A 20,497-nucleotide genomic window follows, 5' to 3' on the forward strand; every position below is an offset into this window, starting at 1 on the left:
CTCTAAGAGCCTGCCCCAAGCTGGGCTGATCTAGGCACGCTTAGAAAAGGAGAACACATGTTGGGCATGGTGCCCTGTCCTTGTCCTAAAACCCAAGACCATGTAGACACTTCCCCTGTGAAGCTTCCCCAGCCAAGTCTCCTGTCTAAGTTTGTTGAATTATGACAGAAGGGGCCAAAGTGTTGATCCAATGACCCAAAAGCTGGATTCTGGGAGGCATTGCTGCCAAGGAGAAATCACGCCTTGAGAGAGACTAGCTGCCTGTTAGCTTAAGGCCCAGTCGAGGGGAGGATTGTTGAAGAATGTAGTCTCACCTTTGCAAGAAGAGGGACGGACTGAAGAGTGTGGTCTTGCCTTTGCAAACAGCCCCCAGAGGGGCACCTACCAATGGCTTTTAGGCCACCAATCAAAGGCTGGGCTAAACCACACAGCCTGTACCAAAGCCTTGCATCCTCGAGTAAGCCACTGCCCAGGTGCCTGCCCTTCGCAGCAAGTTAGTGCTGCTTCAGGTTACCCTTATGGGCTCTCCAAACCTGCAGGACCAACCTCTCATTCCTGTTTCTGCTTTGAACATAATTAAATAGGGTCACATAGGCCTTGTTTAGTGATAACAAGACCTGACTGAAGGCGAAGAGAGTTTAAAGCCGCACTATCGGGGAGCTCTTGCCACGGCCCACCCTTGGCCCACAGGCTACACGCAACCTAAAATAGAGATGAATTTGACCCAACACACAATTGTATACCCACTTAAAACAGGATGAGGCATCTCTTTTGCAATTTTATTTTTACAACTCAGTTGTGCAGTTCTCAAGTGTGACCTTTCTAGACGGCATCATGTCACCATGTCACAATGTCACAAGGCTGAATGTGCCTGCCAGAGACTGCCAAGTGGTAGTCTCTGAAAGGAAGGTTGGCCCCACTGAGACATAGCATTCTCTATATACAAACCCTGAAAGAGGGGAAGAACCAGCTGGGCATTTAGGGCCAGGAGCCACTGCTGGGGATGTGAGGTTGGTCTGAGGCCTGCATGCACCTTCTGTCTCACTATCCCGGGGGTCTAGATAGGGCCAACCTCCCAGGGGAGAGCGTGGAGTGGCTCAAGGTTGAGCTGGTGGGAGCTGGTGGTCTCTGTATCTTCTCATTCTTGAGGAACTCATTCAGAGGACAGAGCAAATGATCTCTATGCCTCATTCCCCTGATTATCCCGCGGACACTAATGCATCTACCCACACACCTCCAGGAAGGGTCCCTGCTGACCAACTGCGTTGCCAGCTGACATAGCTCGTGTTTTCTCATTTTTGATGAAAGAAAATGGAAGATGACAGTCTAAGTTGAGACTAGATTGAAGAAACCATGTCATCCCAGTTCTGACCCAATGGCCCAATCAATGGTTCTCGTGCACACAGGCAGAGAAGCAAATCCCTGGGCCTTTGTGAGCCTTGTTGGCAAAATGCATAAGTCTATCTGTATGTCTCCTCTGCCTCCCAGCCAGCTCGCCACCCACTTATCCTCTTGAATAGGAAGCACTGTTTCGGGAGTGCTCAGCTGAGGAAGACCCTACAGCCCGAAAGATCCCAGGCATTTGCAAGTGTGCTTTCTAGCACTCTTGGGGTTTTGTGTGAGGTCTTTCTCGCTGGCAGGTGTCCATGGCAGTGCTGAGTAGTGCAAGCCAAATTACCCTAGAGATATCTGAACACCTCAGGTAGGAATGATATTGTTAAGAGCTCAGCAAAACATTTTGAGGGCTTCCCACACACACCGGGGGCTTGCTAATGGCCTTTATCTGATTTATTCCTTATTAGCAATGTCAGAGTTTTCTCTTTTGCTGAGCTTGTGTTTTGGGGTAAATCTTTTTCTATTTGGTTCTCCGTTATGATCCCACATCCCTGTCCAGAGAGTGGTGTTTTTAATTTTCTCAGATGGAAAGCAACTTCCTAAGCAAGTGGGTGAATTAATCACAAAAGCCCAGAGTGAGGGGAAAGCCAAGGAGCCCAGACAATCCCCTATCATCCATCACATATGGTGGAATTTCCCAGGCTGCTCCAGCATTATCTCATAGTGGTGGTTCCCTTGCCTCACGGGGTCCCTGGGAGAGGAGGGGAAGTGGGTTAAATGAGATCATTTGCCTCTGTAAACTATAAATCACCCCCAAAGACAAAGGAGTATGGGTGTCATTTTGTTCACAGGGACAGCAAACACAGAAGTTGGACCTTTTTCAGAATTCCTACTGAGCTATAGGAAGGACTTCTGGGTTTAAACTGATCCAAACACCAGCCTTTCTCTAATTTCTTCCACCCTATTGACTGACCCATGATGACTAGTATTAGAAATGCTGGTTAGTTGAAATCTGAACCTGAAAAAAACTCAGAAGGAGATAGATTGATGGGCAGATTTGATAGAACTCAGAATCAAAAAGACATAAATACCAGAAATAGATTTAAGTGTGTGTCCTGGTTTTCCCTGCACACAGTATGCCTGTACCCTAACTCTAAAATCATGGCCCAACCCTCAACCCTGACATGTGGGAGTGGGAGTCTTGCAAACACAAGCATAGAACAGGGTCCTGTACAAACCAGGGCGCCTGATTTCCTTGTGCGCGGCAGCACTAGCTGGAGGGCGTTTCCCTGTGGCTTGTCTCATTAATTACCGGGAGCCCATAAGTGCCTTGTGTTTTATGTCTTTGGAGACTGAGCATATAAGACCTGCCTTGGAAATTACTCTTTGTATGTGAAGTCTGGGGGTGGGGGTTGTGTGGGAGTTAAATTCAGCAGCATCCATCCATTAAGGCGCTCCTTGCAGCTCTTGATCTTCCTGGGTTGAGTGTGCTGCATTCATAGGAATAAGGATATCGGAGTGGCAAGAACACATTGGAAGTTAGCATGATAGTAAATATAACTTGCTACAGTGGAATGTTAAGATTTATGTTCAAAAATAGAGCCACTGATTCCTCTAATTTTTATTAAAAAAAAAATTATTGAGAGCTAGGCACTTAGGCAGTCTGGGAAGAATGCATTGGAATCAGCCACACATTATGCTCTTTGATGGATGTTGGGTATACACCCATAGCAGGACAAACTCATATCTGTGTGGTTCCCATTATGATCCCACAACCCTGTCTAGAAAGTGGTGTTTTTAATTTTCTCAGATAGAAAGCAACTTCTTAAGCAAGCGGGTGAATTAATCACCAAAGCCCAGAGTAGGGGGTGGGCGATGCTGAGGGAATTTGTATTATCGTGGTAGAGAGAGATGTAAAAACCAGGCAACAAAACCCCTGCAGGTTGGAGTCTTGCAGCTAGTCAAGTGCTGGGAGCAAGTGACCCGTCGATGCTCAACTCAAGTGAGATATTGACATCGGCCCCTCTGAGGCTCAGGGAACACTGACCAAAAAAAAAAAAAAAAAAGAAGCAGAATTGAAAGAGCAGGAGGAATCTGGGGGAAAGGTAAACAATGCTGCCTTCTGAGCATGGAATGGCTGTTTGACTCTTAAAGGCGCTGTAGCTGTGATTGCCTGCACAAAATCCACACACGGTAGGGCCCAACCATACTCCTGTACATGGAGTGAGGAGAGGCTTATAAGGCCTGCCCCTCCCTGAGTTTTATCTAAGTAATTGACGAAGTCAATGAGGGAAGGAAAGGCATTTTCCTTAGTGGTCTATCTACTGATGACCTTCACCAATGCTCCCATAAGCCACCCTGGTAAAATTCACTGGGTCACTAAACCAGCAGCAAAAAGAAAGCATGAAAGTACAAGAGAAGCTAGCCGGGAAGAGTGGGGGACAGTGGGTACCAGGGGCAAAAGATGAAGGGGGTAATATGATGACAATATGTACATATATGAAAATGTCATAATGAAACCTATTATTTCTAATTAAGATATGTTGATTATAAACAACCAAGCAGGCTGGAGAGATGGCTCAGTCAGTAATATATTTGCTGCACAAGTACTGGGGACCTGAGTTCGGGTCCCCAGCACCCACATACAGAGTTGAGCACAGCGTTGGGTACCTGTAATCCCGGTGCCAGTGAAACTCCTGGGGCTTTCTAACTTGCTAGTCGAATCAACTAGCAAGCTTAGGTTCAGTGAAAGAAGTGAAGTAAGTTGGAGAATGTTTGAGGAAAACACCCAGTGTTGACCTCTGGCCTCCCCACATACATTCATACACACTCATCCATGCATACACACTCACATTTGCACATGCACGTGCATGCGCACGGATGGCAAGATCCTTGATTTCAGAGAACTGGCATTCTTCGTAGTGGAGAGAGGGGCAAGGGATCTGGAGGTGGCAAGTTGAAAGGGTCAGAGTTGTGACTGGAAGATTCTGTAGGTATGGGAGGTTCTCATCAATGAGCATCTTCTTTACTCTGTCTGAGCTGACCTGGGTACCATAGCATCCCTCTGTAAGCACTTGTATGTTCATCTAAGACAGTGGTTCTCAACCTTCATAATGCTGCAGCCCTTTAATACAGCTCCTCGTGTTGTGGTGACCCCCAACCATAAAATTATTTCTTTGCTACTTCATAACTGTAATTTTGTTACTGTTACGAATTGTAACGTAAATGTCTGATTTCTCCACTTTCTTTATGTAGGCACTTAGTGCTATGAACTTTCCTCTTAGCACTGCTTTCATAGTGTCCCATAGATTTGGATATGTTGTGCCTTCATTTTCATTGAGTTCTAGGAAGTCTTTAATTTCTTTATTTCTTCCTTGACCCAGGGGTAGTTTAATAGTTCACTGGTTCAATTTCCATGGGTTTGTAGGCTTTCTGAGAGTAATGTTGTTGTTGTTAAATTCTAACTTTAAACCATGCTGATCCTATAAGACACAGGGGGTTATTCCAATTTATTTGAGGTTTGCTTTATTACGGAGTCAGTTTTAGAGAAGGTTCCATGAGGTGCTGAGAAGAAGGTGTATTCTTTTGTGTTTGGGTGGAATGTTCTGTAGATATCTGTTAAGTCCATTTGATCCATGACATCTGTAGTTCCTTTATTTCTCTGTTAAGTTTCTGTCTGGCAGACCTGTCCAGTGGTAAGAGTGGAGTGTTGAAGTCTCCCACTATTAGTGTGTGGTGTTTGATGTGTGATTTAAACTTTAGTAATGTTTCTGTTAAATATGCAGGTGCTCTTGTATTTAGGGCATAGATGTTCAGGATTGAGACTTCTTCTTGATGAATTGTAGATGGAGCTGCGGGCTGCATTCCTGCCACCCAGCTCCCGGCCACCTGGCTAGCTTATGCCGCAAAATAACGACACACAAACTGTATTCATATAAACACTGCTTGGCCCATTTCTATTAATGTGCGTAGCACCACGAGGTGCACTTACCAGGAAGATTCTAGCCTACGTCCATCCTGGGTCAGAGCTTCATCACGTCTGCCCTGGAGAGCAGCAGCCTGGCATCTGAGCTCACTTCCTCTTCCTCCCAGCATTCTGTTCTGTTTACTCCACCCACCTATGTTCTAACCTATCAGACCAAGCAGTTTCTTTATTAATTAACCAATGACCTTCCTCCATCAATGAATTGTTCCTGTTATGAGTATAAAGTGTTCTTCTCCATCTCTTCTGATTGATTTTAGTTTGAAGTCTATTTTGTTAAACATTAGCTTGTTTCTTAGGTCCATTTAATTGGAAAATCTTTTCCCAACCCTTTACTCTGAGGTAATGTTTGTCCTTGAAGTTTAGGTGTGTCTCTTGTATACGGCAGAAGAATGGACCCTCCTTTTGCATTCATTCTCTTAGCCTGTGTCTTTTTATAGGTGAATTGAGTCCATTGATATTAAGAGATATTAATGACCATGATTGTAAATTCCTGTTATATTTTGGTGGTGGTGTTTAGGTCTTTCCCTCCTTTGGGGTTTACTGGTGTAAGGTTATCTGTTGCCTGTGTTTTTGTGGGTACAGTTAGCTTCCTTGGGTTGGAGTTTTCCTTCTAGTACTTTCTGTAGAGCTGGATTTATGGATAGGTATTGTTTAAATCTGGTTTTGTCATGGAATATCTTGTTTTCTCCACTGATGGTGATTGAAAGCTTTGCTGGGTATAGTAGCCTGGGTTTGTGTCCATGGTCTCTTAGTGTCTGCGGCACATCTGTCCAGGACTTTCTGGCTTTCATGGTTTTCATTGAGAACTTGGGTGTAATTTTGACAGGTCTGCCTTTATATGTTACTTGACCTTTTCCTTTGTAGCTCTTAATATTCTTTCCTTATTCTGTATGTTTTGCATTTTGATTATTATATGGCGAGGGGACCTTTTTTATTGGTCCAGTCTATGTAAATATCTGATATGCAGGATATCTGATAGGCGACCTCTGTGGGGTTCCAGACCCCTGGGCTAAGAACCACTGCTCTAAGAGATAAAGAGACATCTTTAAACTCAACCATGTTACCACACTTCAATCTTCATAAGAATGGCCGATAATTTCATTCCCTATGGGCAGGGAGCCAAAGTTGAAAGGAGGTAAGCTGAAAATGCATCTGGGAGCAAAGGCCAGGCTGAGCCTTCAAGGGATTGAGCAGAAGTCAGGCTGTCCTCTCTCTGAGCATCTCCAGCTCATCTCGTGCTAAAATGGAATTTCTCTTTGAAAGGATTTGTCTGAAAATGCTTGTCAAGGGGGTGGAATGAATAGTGGTTTCCTGTGGAAGCTCCCAGCGGCTGATAAGATGTACCAGAGTCCAAAAGTCATCCACACAGAAACACACACCATCCAAATCTTCCCCTTCTCAACTCTGAGCAGCTGTGTAAGATCTTGGAACACTCTGGACGTGCAGGGATTTGCAAAGATGGAGTTGAAGGCACTTATTTCTCTGAATCATCTCATTTGAGGAGGGCAGGTTTGGGGGAAGGAGGTTTTTGTTTTTTGTTTTTTTCCTTGGTTTAATCAAATCCTCATCGTTTTTCTCAAAGTGGTGGGATAAAGGATGGAAATCTTTATCCAGGGAAAAAGAGAAAGAAAAAAGCCTTAATGGCAAAGGGGGGCTCCAGGAAGATGAAATATTACTGTTCAAAATCAATTTAATTATCCAGCCAGCATCCTAGAGTTGGCTACGTCCTGACTGTAATTTAGGAGATGATGGCCTGGCAGGAATATAAACAGGGCAAGAAGACCTCATCAGTATACAGCACTCTAGCTCTCACTTACTGCCTGGGTAAGGAGCTGCAGCTTACTGGAAAAGAAAGGGGTTTGTCTGCAGTTAATTCGGACTTCGAATACTGTATGATGGTCCCAGGGCATGGCAGAATTGTCCTCTTCTCTTGGGCTGGACACTTTGAAAGCATTGCTCCTTGAGTATCCAGTCCAGGGCAAGTGACACCGGAAGTGGAGGACACTTATGCTGTCCTGGGTCAGTGAAGAAGACACAAGTGTGTCCATTTTCAAAATAGGAGAACTGGCGCTCAGATGTCCCCCAAGTCACAAAGTTTCTGACCCATCCAAGCAGAAGCCCCGGGATCTAAAGCTGAGTCACCTCCTAGTATGTTTGCCACATGAAAGTAGCCATGGCCATATTTGGACTTCATGTTAGGACAAAGGTCTTCCTAGGACAAAGCAGTGTCCCTGTGCAACTTCTGGGAGGCAGAAGACAGCTCCATTTTAAAAGCTGCCCTGCAAAACTCCTTCAAATTACATCACTACAGCAGAATTATTTTCTACCATGGCCTCTTTAACCTTCCCTTTATTAGTAAAGACATTACAGCTGAAGCTCTCCCTGACCCCATTCCCTCCCATGCCTGTACCCCACATGGTTTCCTCCTCTTTCTAGAAGGTGGTGCAACGGCTTTTACATGAAGGCACAGGTTACTTCTGGGCCTCTCTGTAACTATGCTATCCAGAAGGAACCATAGGATTCTCATCTGCCACATGAGACCAGATACTTGTTTTATCCATTGCTGAATCCCCAGCACCTAGAACAGCATCCAGCATGTACTAGAACCAATAAGTGTTTCCTGGATGGAAAGGTGGGTGGATGTATTGGTGAATGGATTGATGGGTGGGTGGTAAGCATCTCGATGGGTTGGGGGAGGTATATGGATGTAGACAGATGGGTAGATAGATGGATGTTGAGTAGAGAGTTTGTGGATGGATAGGTGTGGGGAGAGATGGGTGAGCAGATAGATGAATGGGTGAGTAGATAGGTGGGTGAATGAATGGATGGAGAGGTAGGTGGATTGATGAGGAAAAGATGAGTGGGTTGGCAGTTGGTGGATGGTTGGGCAGATAGGGGGATGAATGGCTGTTTGAATTGATGGGTAGGGTGGTGGATGGGTGATGGATAATGGATGGATGAGTAGATAATGATTGGATGAGAAGATGAATCAATGTGTGACAATTAAAACACAATCGTTGTTTCATATTTTAATGACTAACTCTCTAGAGGAAAAACCTGTCTAATCATCACTTTTTTAAACCTAGCATTGGCACCACCTTCATTTGCCTTTTTTATGTGAACCATGTCTTTATACAGAGGGATTACAATAGCTTACAAGAACAGACTCAATATAGTCAATAGGAAAACCTTAAAACAAACTTAAAGAGTCAAGTAAACACACAGAATGAGAAGGCCAGGCCCGTTGCCATTCTGTGTGCACTCCCTGGAGACTAGGGAGATGAGAGCATTTGCTTTGCAGAATGTAGGGTCTTCCCAGTAGGGCTTTTCCTGGAGGCACATCAGAAAACATGTACAGTGTTATAGTTCTAGAACATATGGAGAGACACCCCCATCTGACCTCTCCCCGACTCCACACTCATCTGGTCTTTCTTGTGTTGTTGTCACAGCCCTGAGAACACAGACACACTCGGCTCCATCTCAGATGAGAAGACTCAGATGAGGTCAGGGAGGACATGGACCCTGCCTGGCAGGCTCCATTTCTGGCTGTCAGCCCAGCCTCTTGCCCCTCACCAGATGCCAGTGAGCTTTGGCGCCTCCAGCTCTTCCTCTCATCATTCCTGTATTCCCTGGTGGTAACCCCTACAAGAGCTGCCCAATGGGGCCAGAACAGGATATGTGCTGATTCCTGCCCTAGCCTGGGTTCAGATTTCTCTGTTGTGGCTGTTTTACCCAACAGGTCTGAAGAGATGCACCTTCCTCGTTATAAGCATGGGCTGTGCAGGTGTGTTGGGTGCAGCAGCAGAGAAAGACCTCTTACCTGAGGTGTATAAATCATCCCTCATTAAGCACAGAGCCTGTTTATGTCTGTCAGTGCCTAGCCTTGGAAAACCCCACAAGCAGCAGTCTTTCCGTTTAAGCAAACACTAAGCAGCTCACCTGACACAGGGCCTCTGCGGAACCAACCGAGAAGAGAGGTTCCTTCAGTCTGAATGCCACCCGTCCCTGCCTGTGGGTTCTCAGCTTTCAGGACTTGCTCCTGGAGGAAACATCTACTCAATGCAGAAATGAGAAACCCACAGTGGTAGCATCCAGAAGCCTCCCGTGCATGGCTCCACAGTTAGCGTGTCTTTACTCAATTTCTGGGAAATTGGATTCGCACTTTCATTAGGATCCAGAGAGGAGGATCAGAGGTTGAAGTTCGCATGTTTAGCCCATGAACAATAATGTTCTGCAGATGGAGCCATTCCATGTCCCAGGTGCTTTCTATTAACCACAGTCATGTCTTACTGAGGTGAGGACATTCTGGGGCCATCACCCCAGCCTGTGTGTTCCTTAGTCTTCTGTAGCCCATCTGCAAGACCCACTGGGTCAGCATCAGTTCAGATGAAGTCACTGCTATTCTTGCAAAAATATAAAGATGCAGTTCCTGTACTCTTCACTGAGGTCCAGTCCACCCTCTGAGCCAGTGTTCTTCATATCCAGCCACACACCATTGGGTAGCAGAATGGACTCAGCTCATGTCTCCCCCTACCCTAGAGCAAGCTGTCCTAATTAGAGGCCTAGGGAATGAATATGGTAGACTTCTGTTCAGAAACCCTGAATTCATTTCCAGCTCTGTTTCACTGTACTCCTGGTAAGGCGCCTCTCCTCTCTGAACTCCAGTTTCCTCAGCTGAAAAGCCACAGTGATGGAATTTGACTCATGATGAGGTATCAGCGAGGGGGTTTACTAAGCAAAGAATGAATGCTGTCAGCATTTCTAAGCCCCTTAAGAATGAGGAGGAAGGAAGACAAGCCCTGAACCTTGGTGGTCCACACAAGCTGCATGGCAATCCCATCAGACTGCAGAATGAAGGCAAGGCCAATTGCCCAAGGGTGCCAACATTGCCAGCCAGTCCGACTCAAGGGCCCACTTGGTTGCACGTATGTGCTGTGCCTGGCAGTGAAGGGTTTATACAGACGTGCTCAAGCCACACCCAGTGTCAGTTCACTTCCTGTTGCCTGCCAATCAAGATGTAGGACTCTTAGCTCCAGCACCTGAATGCCACTATGTCCCACCATGATGATAATGGACTAAACCTCTGAAACTGTAAGCTACTCCATTAAATGTTTTCCTTCATTAAAGTTGCCACAGCCATGGTACCTCTTCATAACAATAGAAACCCTAACTAAGATATATGATTGGTTGGTTGATTGGATGATGCCACTCCCAGCGTATCTTAATTGCCTGTAGTGGGTCCCATTGAGATTTTCCCCTTTCATGTTGTTATGTTGACTGGTTTATCCTCATTCAGGTCTTATTTAGGCAGCCATATTATTGAGGTATCATGGGTGGAGCTTCCCTGTCATTTCCAGGAGACATAATCTCACAGATGACTTTCTGTCCTCTTGACTCCTACACTCTTTCTGCCCCTCTTCTAAAATATTCCCTGACCTTTGGACACAGTATTGTGTTGGAGACATAGGAAATGTATCTGGCAACCCCACAGTCACTTATTCTCTGCTTTGGGCCAGTTGTGGTTTCTGTAAGGGTCCCTGTGTGTTGCAAAGAGAGATGCCTTTGATGAGCAGTGAGAGCTACACTTATTTGTGGGTCCAAGGACAAATATTTAGAATGCAGGTAGAAATTGCATGCTGATTTACTAAAGGTGGAAGTTGTGGGTTCACCTCTAAGATCCACAACCTCACTAGCCCCAGACAGATGCCTAGGTTTCCAGTATCAGGTCTGCTCTTGTTGAACAGTCTTTATGTCCACCAAGATATGAGTACACCATTTTAGCCTTGGGGTTGGCATGCTGATCATCACTGTAGTTCATAGGCACCATCACTGAGTAGACCATTGGTCGCCTTTCTCCCTTGCAAGGTTCATAGCTTCTTCTGCTACTATGAAAACTTGTCTTTAGGGAGAAGACTTTCAAGTCAGACCCAGCTTGGGTCCTCTAGGTCTTGTGTCCAAAGTGGGATTTCTGAAGTGTATGGTGTCTTTAACTACTTATCCTCAACCTCTGGGAGGCAATCAATGGAAACAGGAGAAGCCTATATTGTTTGGGGAGTCTCTTAGACTCTCCTGACCAACAAATCAAAGGGAGGTTATTAGGCCTGGTATTTGGGAGGTTTTTAGTCTATGGCTAATGGGGGAAGCTCTGTCAGCCCAAGCAGGATAACATAAACTATATATGTACATGTGTATACATGGATTTATATGAATGCAATCTTAGGTAAGTACTACTATGATTCTTTACCCTCCTCCTTCCATCTCCTTTTGTATTGGCATCTTTCCTCTCTCAAGTAAAGACACACCCTGTTTTGTCCATTTCCTTTTTCAGATCTCCTAACCTGCTATGCCCCTTTCTATTGCTGACCCCGCAAGCCCCTTTTACTCTCCTGGTTCCGGCAGTCCTCCGTGTTGTATCCTCACATCTGAAGCCTTGGAGTTGGGAACCACAGATGAGAGAAAGCTTATGACGCTTGTCTTTCTGGGTCTGGGTTACTTCGCCCAAAATGATCTTTCATAGTTCCATCTATTTACCTGCCAAGTTCATGATTCCATTTTTTTTCCTTACAGCTGAATAGTCTCCCATAGTGTAGAGGTACCACATTTTCATCCTCCGGTTGCCAACTGAAGGATATTTGGTTTGTTTCCATGTCCTAGCTATTGTGAAAAGAGCAGCAATGAACAAGGCTGAGCAAGTATTCGTGAAGTAGGATGTTGAGTCCTTTGGGAACAAGCCAAGGAGTGGTATAGCTGAATCATATGGTAGAAAATTATTTTTTCAGCTTTTTGAGAATTATCCACACCACTTTCCAGAGTGGCGAAGCAAGTTTCCCAGCCCACCAACAATAAGTGGGGGTACCCCCTCTCCCCACATTCTCTTCATCATTTATTGTTGGTTTTGTTGCTCTTTGCCATTCTGATTAGGGTGGGATGAAATCTCAAAGTGATTTTGATTTTGATTTGTATTCCCCTAATTCCTAAGAGTGACAACTAATTTTAATATATTTCTTCTTTTGAGAACTCTTTGTTCGGATCTGTAGAACACTTTATGAATGGATTGAAGTTGCAGGGGTTGAGTCTTTGTTTTCTGAGTTCTTTATATAGTCTACATGTTAATCCTGTGCCAGATGTATTGCTGACAAAGATGCTCTCTCATTCAGCAGGCTTCCTCTTTACTTGATTGTTTCTTTTCTTGTGCAAAAGCTTTTTTAGTTTTTTGAGGTCCCACTTGCTAATTGCTGACCTTAATTCTTGGGCAAATGGAGTCCTGTTCAGGAAGTCTTCCTTGCACCTATATCGTGTAAGATATACTATATTTTTTTCTAGTTTTTTTTCCAGTCAATTTAAAGAGATAAATGTGGGTGGCTTCCCACTGCATTTCCCCAAAGTGGGCTTTCTCCATCACACAGCTGTGTTGTGTCTGAGCTATGCTTATCCAGGACCTGAGATGGTCCCTTCCTCTTCCTTCCTCACCCCTGCACTGAAATAGGGAACTGAGAGACTGAACCAAATGACCAGAGATACAACAGAGCCACGGGGAACCATAAAACCTACAGCCCCTGAAATCAGCCTCCTCCCAGCAGCTTGGCCAGGAAGCCTGATTTTTACTGGAAAAGTGGTTGTTGCCTAATGGTTCCCAGAGAGCTTTCATGAAGCAGATAACTCCTGACTTCTGTCAGGGTTGATAAATTGGTCGAGTGTGAGTCACCCCAAGAATACAGCCACAAAGCGCACAATAGACTCGAACAAGAAAAGGCTTTTCTGGCTGCAGACTTCTCAAAGCCAAAGTTATTCCTAATCCTGTTTGACTTGGCAGTTGGGAGACAACTGGATATTAAGCCATGCCTGTCTGTACAGTGAGAAGCCCTTAGCGACTTCCTCTGTCTGAAAAGTCGTGGGGTTTTATTTTCCTACAAGTCACCCACCTTTCCACTTCATTCTCTCTTTATGTCTAACCTTGCATTCCGTGCGGTAAGCTTGCCCCCAGTGTGCCTGGTAGTTAAATATGAGAGAAAGGGGTGAGTACGTCTAACAAAAGAGGTTGTTTCTGAGCAGGAACCTCAGCAGGATGGCTGCGGAGTCTGAGATAAATTCTCCGCGCTGATCTGAAAGCAGCTCTCCTTTCTGGGTCTCAGGTATAATTATTTTAAAGTGTTCTTGTGCCCAGGGATAGAAGCGTGTGAAATGGCTTCTTTTCCGAGTAATTTCTCCACTTTTATTGCTGTGCTCAAGTCTGCCATTGCTGTCTGTCAGTTCAATTAGCTACTGACCTGGCGTATCGGGGGACAATTTATTAAATGTATTAAATGGTATACCGTGATGAGTTTGCCAAGGGCTATGGGAGAAACAAACTTGTGTGCTTAAGTACATACTATGGACTAAGCAAGATCTTTGGTGTCACAAAAAGCTACAAAGAGAGAGCCCAGTTTGGTACTCTCTTCATTGGAGCTCCAGGGAATAAGGCTACTAAGTAAGAAAGCAAAAACACAGGTGAGAGGAAGACAGAATTAGGATGCTGGCTCTTGGAGCCAGTGGAAGGGAGCATCTCTCTGTTCACAGACACCGCCTTGCACCTAATTTGCATGCAGCACAAAACCCCAAGTATTACTAAAGTTATATTTTGTTCTGTTTTTGAGATAGGATCTTTCTATGTAGTCTTCTTGGCTTTCCTGGAACTTACTGCGTAGACCAGACTGATCTTGTGCTCACAGAGATCCACCTGTCTCTGCCTCCCAAGTGCTAGGGTTAATGTCCTTAATGACACCAATGTTGCTGTGATTCTTAATATTTTCAGACTCATTCCAGATTTGGGTTTGTCTTGAGACAGGCAGACACTTAGGGGAGTTTAAGTCCATGATCAATAAGGTCTTCCAAATGCTGTCCAGTGTTTCTCAGAAAACGGCACCATGGTGTCTACCGGAATGGCATCAAAGCAGAGCACAGGAAGGGTGTACTCTGAGGAACCTACACTGCTCCTGTGATGACACAGGTAGGTGTGGGTTGCTCCACTCGGTATCCTTAGGACATGGACCCGGATCTTAGGTGAGGAGTTTTCAAACATAAGCCAGCCTCTCTTGGGCCATCTAGTGATAACCAGATATAGTGCTGTCTTACCATGGAACAATCTTTGAGCCCCAGAAAGGGATGTTGGGCTGATGTATGCTACAGTGTGGATGAGAACCTTGAAGCACTAGGCTATGAGAAAGAACCAGCTGCACAAGGGGTCACAATGTGGGCCGCTTCCTCCAGGCAATGAACACAGGTGACTACGGAACAGCCATAGGGTGAGTGGTGGTTCTGCTTTGCTGGCCCGTGGCTCCGATAGAACACTCTTGACACAGACCCATTTGGGAGAGGAGAGGACTAGTTTTAGTTCACACTTGCAGATACCAGTCCACATTTGAGATAAGGCAGGAACCAGAAAGGAGCACTGATTACTGGCTCGTAATCAGCCTCCTTTCCCATAAAGCTCAGGTTCAACTGTCTAGGGATGATGCTGCCCACAGTGGGCGGAGCCCGCCCATGTGCATCATAATCAAGATAATCTCCCACAAGCATGGCCACAGACCAGGGTGATATGGGCAATCCCCCTATGAAAACTCCCTCAGATGACCCTAGACCATGTCAAGTTGGCAGCTGAAGGTAGCTAGGGTAGTAATAAAGAGAATGTTCCAGAAGTACAAACTGACTGAGGTCCTACAAGGTTGCATGTGAACTAAGAATCACTAAATGATAAATTTAAAGTGACTTAAAAGGTGAATTTCGCATGTTGTGAATTTTGTATCCAGTAAGCTGCGCCCCTGGGAGGACGCGGGTGCTGGGATCCTCCTTCATCACCCCAATCTGTGATGGAACAGGGCCTGGGAGTTGCATTCCTAATGCAATGTTAACACTGCGACCACATTCTGAGAACCACTGGCCTAGGCACGTGTTGGGGTGTAGGCAGGTTAATCCCTAGCCTCTGAGGCTGGGCATCAAGTGTATGCTGATCGCTGGCTGCATTTCAGCCATTCACCACAGGGACCCCGATGTTGACTGCGGGTAACGGCAATGTTTAATCACTGAACGTGGAATCAGAAGACTTGCTCAAACCCAGTGCCTGTCAGCCCCTAACTAGAAATGCATCCCTTTGCAAATGGGGACAATATTCCCTGGGATTGCTTTGAATGGATAGTTAGACAAATATCCAGTCAGTGACTAGTAAATTTATCACCTTGTAATGGGAATATTATGCCAGGCAAAACAATGCTCAGTTGACAAAATTAACCCGTGGTCCCCCCATATGTGTCACAAACAACCATGTACCCTAATTCTAGGACCATTTCCTGGGAATCCTACAGAGCGTAGAGAAATGCTTGGAAAGATGGAGGAGGCGTGAGGAAGTCAGCTAGGAAAGGGACTTGGCAAGACTTCATCCTGAATAACACTGGGCAGTATTCAGGCCATGTCTGAATTGTCATCTCCTCAGTTTAGAGTAGGATGAACAGTGGCAAACTACTTCCTATAGCATGATTAATAATAACCCAGAAACTGGGGTTCAACCTGAAGGTCAGAAAAGCAAAACAACCAGCCACTTGCTCTTACCTCTATCTCAGTCCGAAATGGCGACCCTGCCTCCTAGAATCTCAGAATGAGACTGTGTCTGGGAGCTGTCACCTCCCTTCTCTAGGGCTGGGATTAAAGGCGTGCACGACTACCACCCAGTTTCTATGGCAAACTAGTGTGGTCAGTGGGATTAAAGGTGTGTGTCACCACTGTCTAGTCTATAAGGCTGGTCAGTGCAACTGTTTTGCTCTTTGAACTTCAGACAAGCTTTATTTATTAAAAATACAGATGAAATATCACTACAGCTTCGCAAGTGGGTGAGCAAATAACTGGGAGTTGGGAAGCTAGCTTCCAGATCAGTGTCTGCCATCACAGAAAGTTCCAAGGCAGCAGGCCAGGAGGCAGGGACGCACGTGGCATTGCTGAGCATTCTTGAGCTTCGGTTCCCTAGTATGACTAAACCACAGTGACAGCCTCCATCAGTGGTCACACCACAGGCCCTGCTGTGGATGCTAATGCCACCGAGAGCAGATTCTAAGCCGGACTCAGGGTTCACTGGCCCGTCATTCATACTAGTAATCAAGGAACTCATGACTGCAAGGAACTCATGCTAAGCACTCAATGGCCCTGTGAGGTGGAAAAAAATATTCTGATATGTGTAGATCAGAATAGTATTGTAATGAGAATAATCTAATATTCTTGTTCTGTTCAATATCCCTTCTCTTCTGAGACCTAAAAGAACTTCAGATTATTAAATTTTGTGCGGGGAGTGGAGGAGGTCAGGGTCCATCAGATTTAAGTTTTGATGCTTTCTTAGCGCTGAACATTATCCACTGAGCACCTTAGTGGCTTAGGGAAAATGTAGTCTGCTGAAAGTTGGGAAAAGGAAAGTGCCTCCGTCGACACTGTGACATTATATTGTCATCCTCTAAATGTCTCTATGGGGAGGTAACTCCTGGGCATGCGAGACACCAGGCCTGCCTCCTCACGACATCTCAGAACCTTCTGGGTTTCTGGCAGGCTGGCCCATATCATCCTTGTTGCCTGAGGAGAAGAGAGAATGTATTTGTAAAACAGACTGGCAAGGCACCGTGGATAAGGACACTCTGGTGTCTTCTCACCATAGCAGGACTTTGTCCTTGGCCGTAAATGACAAGGACTGGCTGGGGGTGCTTTTCTGGAGAAGGAGCTGCTTCTAAATGTGTGTATCTGCCTTTTCACTGATGGATAGTCCCTCAAGAGAACTGTCGCCCGCTCCCATGGCGAGCCCTTTCCAGGATGTGTCCACACTCTGTTCATCTTGCCCTTTGGAGTGGCTCATTTTCTCCCTTCACAGTGAGCTCTCCTTAGGGGATCTACCCTCTCCCTTAGCACAGTGTGCATCTCCGTTACTTATTCTCTTCAATATCTTCCTTCGTAATGGGATACTTTGTTCCCGGATGTCCTTACCTCTCTGCCTGCTGGAACAAACCTTGACATCTGTGTGTGTGTGTGTGTGTGTGTGTGTGTGTGTGTGTGTGTGTGTGTGTTGCACTTCTCTGCCCCAGAGTCTGCAATAAGCCTGATACCTCCTCAGTGTGGAATATTTTCAGAATTACTGCATGATAGGGTCACATTGCTTTTCTTTCCCCTAAGTGCCCAAAGAAGGTTTAAAAATAATCCATCAGAATGGAACAGTCAGTGGTCCCTTCCAGGAGAGATCACAAAGGATGAATCAGGAAAAACTGTCTCGAGGCAGAAAATGTCCCTCAGCCCCATCTCTGTCCTCCAAAGAACTGTACCATAGATGGGGGTGTTATCAGGGCTATCTGTCAAGAGGCTCAGAGTTAGAGCATTTGCCTGCCATGCCTGGTTACCACCTGGTACCAAACAAAAGGAAAAATGACTTGAGGAAGGGCTATTGGCACTGGAGATGGCCAAAAGACTCCAGGTTGGAGGAGGAGCAGGGGGCCATGGCTAGAAGTCCCTGGTAGTTTTATCAAGCTAGACTAGAAAGGCCAGGATGCCAAGGCTTTGGGGCAAGGGTGACCTCTGTGAAGTGTGTGAGTGAGCCCTCGGAGTCAGCAACTTTATTAAAACCTTGCCTGGTATCTCAGAGGACAGTGAGGTTTTGTGGTTCCAACAAAGGCACCCTAAGGAATTGATGCCTGCAAGTCAGAGGACAACCGTGAGTCTTGGTCCTTACTTGCCACCTTGTTTGAAACAGGATCACTCGGCTTTTCATTGAGCACAAGCTACCTGGCTCACAAGCTCCTGGGGATTCTCTTGTCTCTGCCCCTTCTTATCATGGGAGTACTGGGATTAAAGACACACACTGCTGCTTCATATAGGTTCTGGGGATCTGACCTGAGGTTCCCCCGACATGTATTGTGAGCTCTTTACCAACCAAGCCATCTCTGCAACACTCTGTCTCTTCATCACCAAACCCTCACCCTCAACTTTTCCTGGAGTCTTTTCTAATTGACTTGGGCACTCTCCAGAGACTGGTCTCTTCTGGAGGGAGTTGGTCACAGTATGTCACCACAGTACCTATGTATGTCAAAGAATGCACTGCAGGCCCAGCATCCTCAGGGGAGGGGTGCTCTCAAAAGAAAGAAATGGCCTGAACTGGTCCTTAGCCAAACTTCTTTGCAAAGGAGAGCTGCCCTCAGCGCCCTGTGTAATGCCTTGGTCTCTTCCACACCAAACCTTTCTAAAATGAAAATGTAATATTCTGTTGTTCATTGGAGTTTTCCTGCATTATTGTAATACCAGCCATAATCTATCTGCAAGGAGACTTAATAAGAGTCCCAAGGAAACTCTGTCACAGCCCTGCTCATCAGTCTCAACTTATCTTCCCATCCGGCAGAGCCAGACTCGACTTCATTTGTTTATTTGTGGTTTGACTTATAATCCGGTTAACTTAAGAGTGAGCAGTGGGGGAGGGGGCGGAGGGATGGTGTCATCAGCTTGGCTGCATGAACCCTCGGAACCCAGAGATATTACCAAACTAAGTCATGATGTGGCAGTTTCTCTGCCATATTTAGGGAGATGTAGCTGCTTGTGTCGGCCTGGCCAGCTGATTGAGATCCAACAAGAACGTCATCCTGCAACTGTCTCCATGGGGAGGTATGCCTGGGCATGCTGGACAGTAGGCTTGCTTCTTCGCTAAGTCATAAAACCTTCGAGGTTTCTGGCAGGCCTGTCCTTGTCTTCAATGCCTCAAGAGATCAGAAAAATGCTCGTGTAAGAGAGAACAGTATGCTGTGTGTTGGGCAACTACATTAGTCTGTGTTCTGTTGCTATCACAAAATGTTTGAGGGTGCATAGTACATAAAGAGAAGAGGTTTATGCGGCATATAGTTTAGGGCTTGTTCAGAGGCATGGTGTCACCCTGGTGCAGGCCTCATGGCAAAAAGTATCATTAGTGGCAAAAAGCATGCAAGAGGAAGCAGTTGTGTGGCAAGACAGGAAGCAAGACTGATTCTGAGAGCAAGCTTATTTGATGTCTCATTCTAGTGAGAACTAGTCAGGGTCTTTCAGGAGCTCCTTTCCTTCTGGTGGTGGCACCCCTCCTTCCAGGAGGCCCCACTTGTGCCAGACCCCTCACCTCCTAGTAACAGAAGGTTGCTAACCCATACCCATAACCCCAGCTGCTGTAGGAAAGGGTTCCCAGTTCTCTGCAACTCACGTGGTGTCTCCATCCCAGTGACACTCGGGAGCTCTAGGTTTTTCACTCTCTGGGAATCAGGACCGGGTACCACATGCAGCTCCTCCAGTTCTTGGTCATTGGAGAGAGGGGAAGGAAGTCATAAGGAAGGAATAGTCAGTTCAACACCAGCACCGCTTCTGTGTGCAGCCCACTGCCAAGAATTAGTCACAATGTCCAAGTGGGTGCCAAGTGCCTGGACAGCTTCTCTAGACCCCAGAAAGGGACCAGCACTCTGACTGACTGCACCACACCCTTTGTAGCTCTGGAATTTATAGGCAAGGCAAGAGCAAGCCCTGGGTTTCTAGACCACCTCCATTTGCTTAGAGCTGTGCCAGGGAAAAAGACGGTGACTTTTCTTTACAGGCACGAATGCCAGTACCAACCTGATCTATGGTAGGACAGGCCACATGTCCCCTGGACCCATGGAGCCAATAAGCACCATCATGTGTTCCATTTTCCTCTTTGCATATATCAATAAAGACATGATATATGTCTTTGTTATAAATTCTAGACCCTAAGACTTCATTTCCTACAGCATCACCTCTGGGGTGGTTTGACTAAGAATGGCCTTAGTAGGTTCAGAGGTTTGCATACTTGGTCCCCAGTTGGTGGAACTGTTTGGGAAGCATTAGAAGGTGTGGCCTTGTTGGAAGAGGTGTGTCCCTGGAGGTGGGCTTTGAGGTATAGAACATGCTTGCTGTTCCCAGTCTGTCTCTGTCTCTCTGTCTTTGTCTCTCTGTCTTTCTGTCTCCCCCCCCCCTTTTCCTTTACCTCTCTCTGCCTCCTGCCTGTGGCTCCAGATGGAAGCTCTCAGCTGTTCCTGCCATCACACCCTTACCTTATGGGCTCTAACCCTCTGAAACCATAAGCCCAATTAAAATGATTTCTTTTATAGGCTGCCTTGGTCACGGTGTTTTATCACAGCAATAGAAAAGTAACTAATA

The 20,497-nt window shown here is 45.9% G+C and overlaps 1 protein-coding gene across 1 annotated transcript in view; it reads left to right on the forward strand.

Annotated features, from left to right (window-relative positions):
• Positions 1 to 20,497, forward strand: part of Adam12 (ADAM metallopeptidase domain 12) — a 312,140-nt gene that overhangs the window by 249,150 nt on the left and 42,493 nt on the right. The window lies entirely within an intron of this gene.

The sequence above is a fragment of the Chionomys nivalis genome, chromosome 8 (genome assembly GCF_950005125.1).
Source record: "Chionomys nivalis chromosome 8, mChiNiv1.1, whole genome shotgun sequence".
NCBI lineage: Eukaryota > Metazoa > Chordata > Mammalia > Rodentia > Cricetidae > Chionomys > Chionomys nivalis.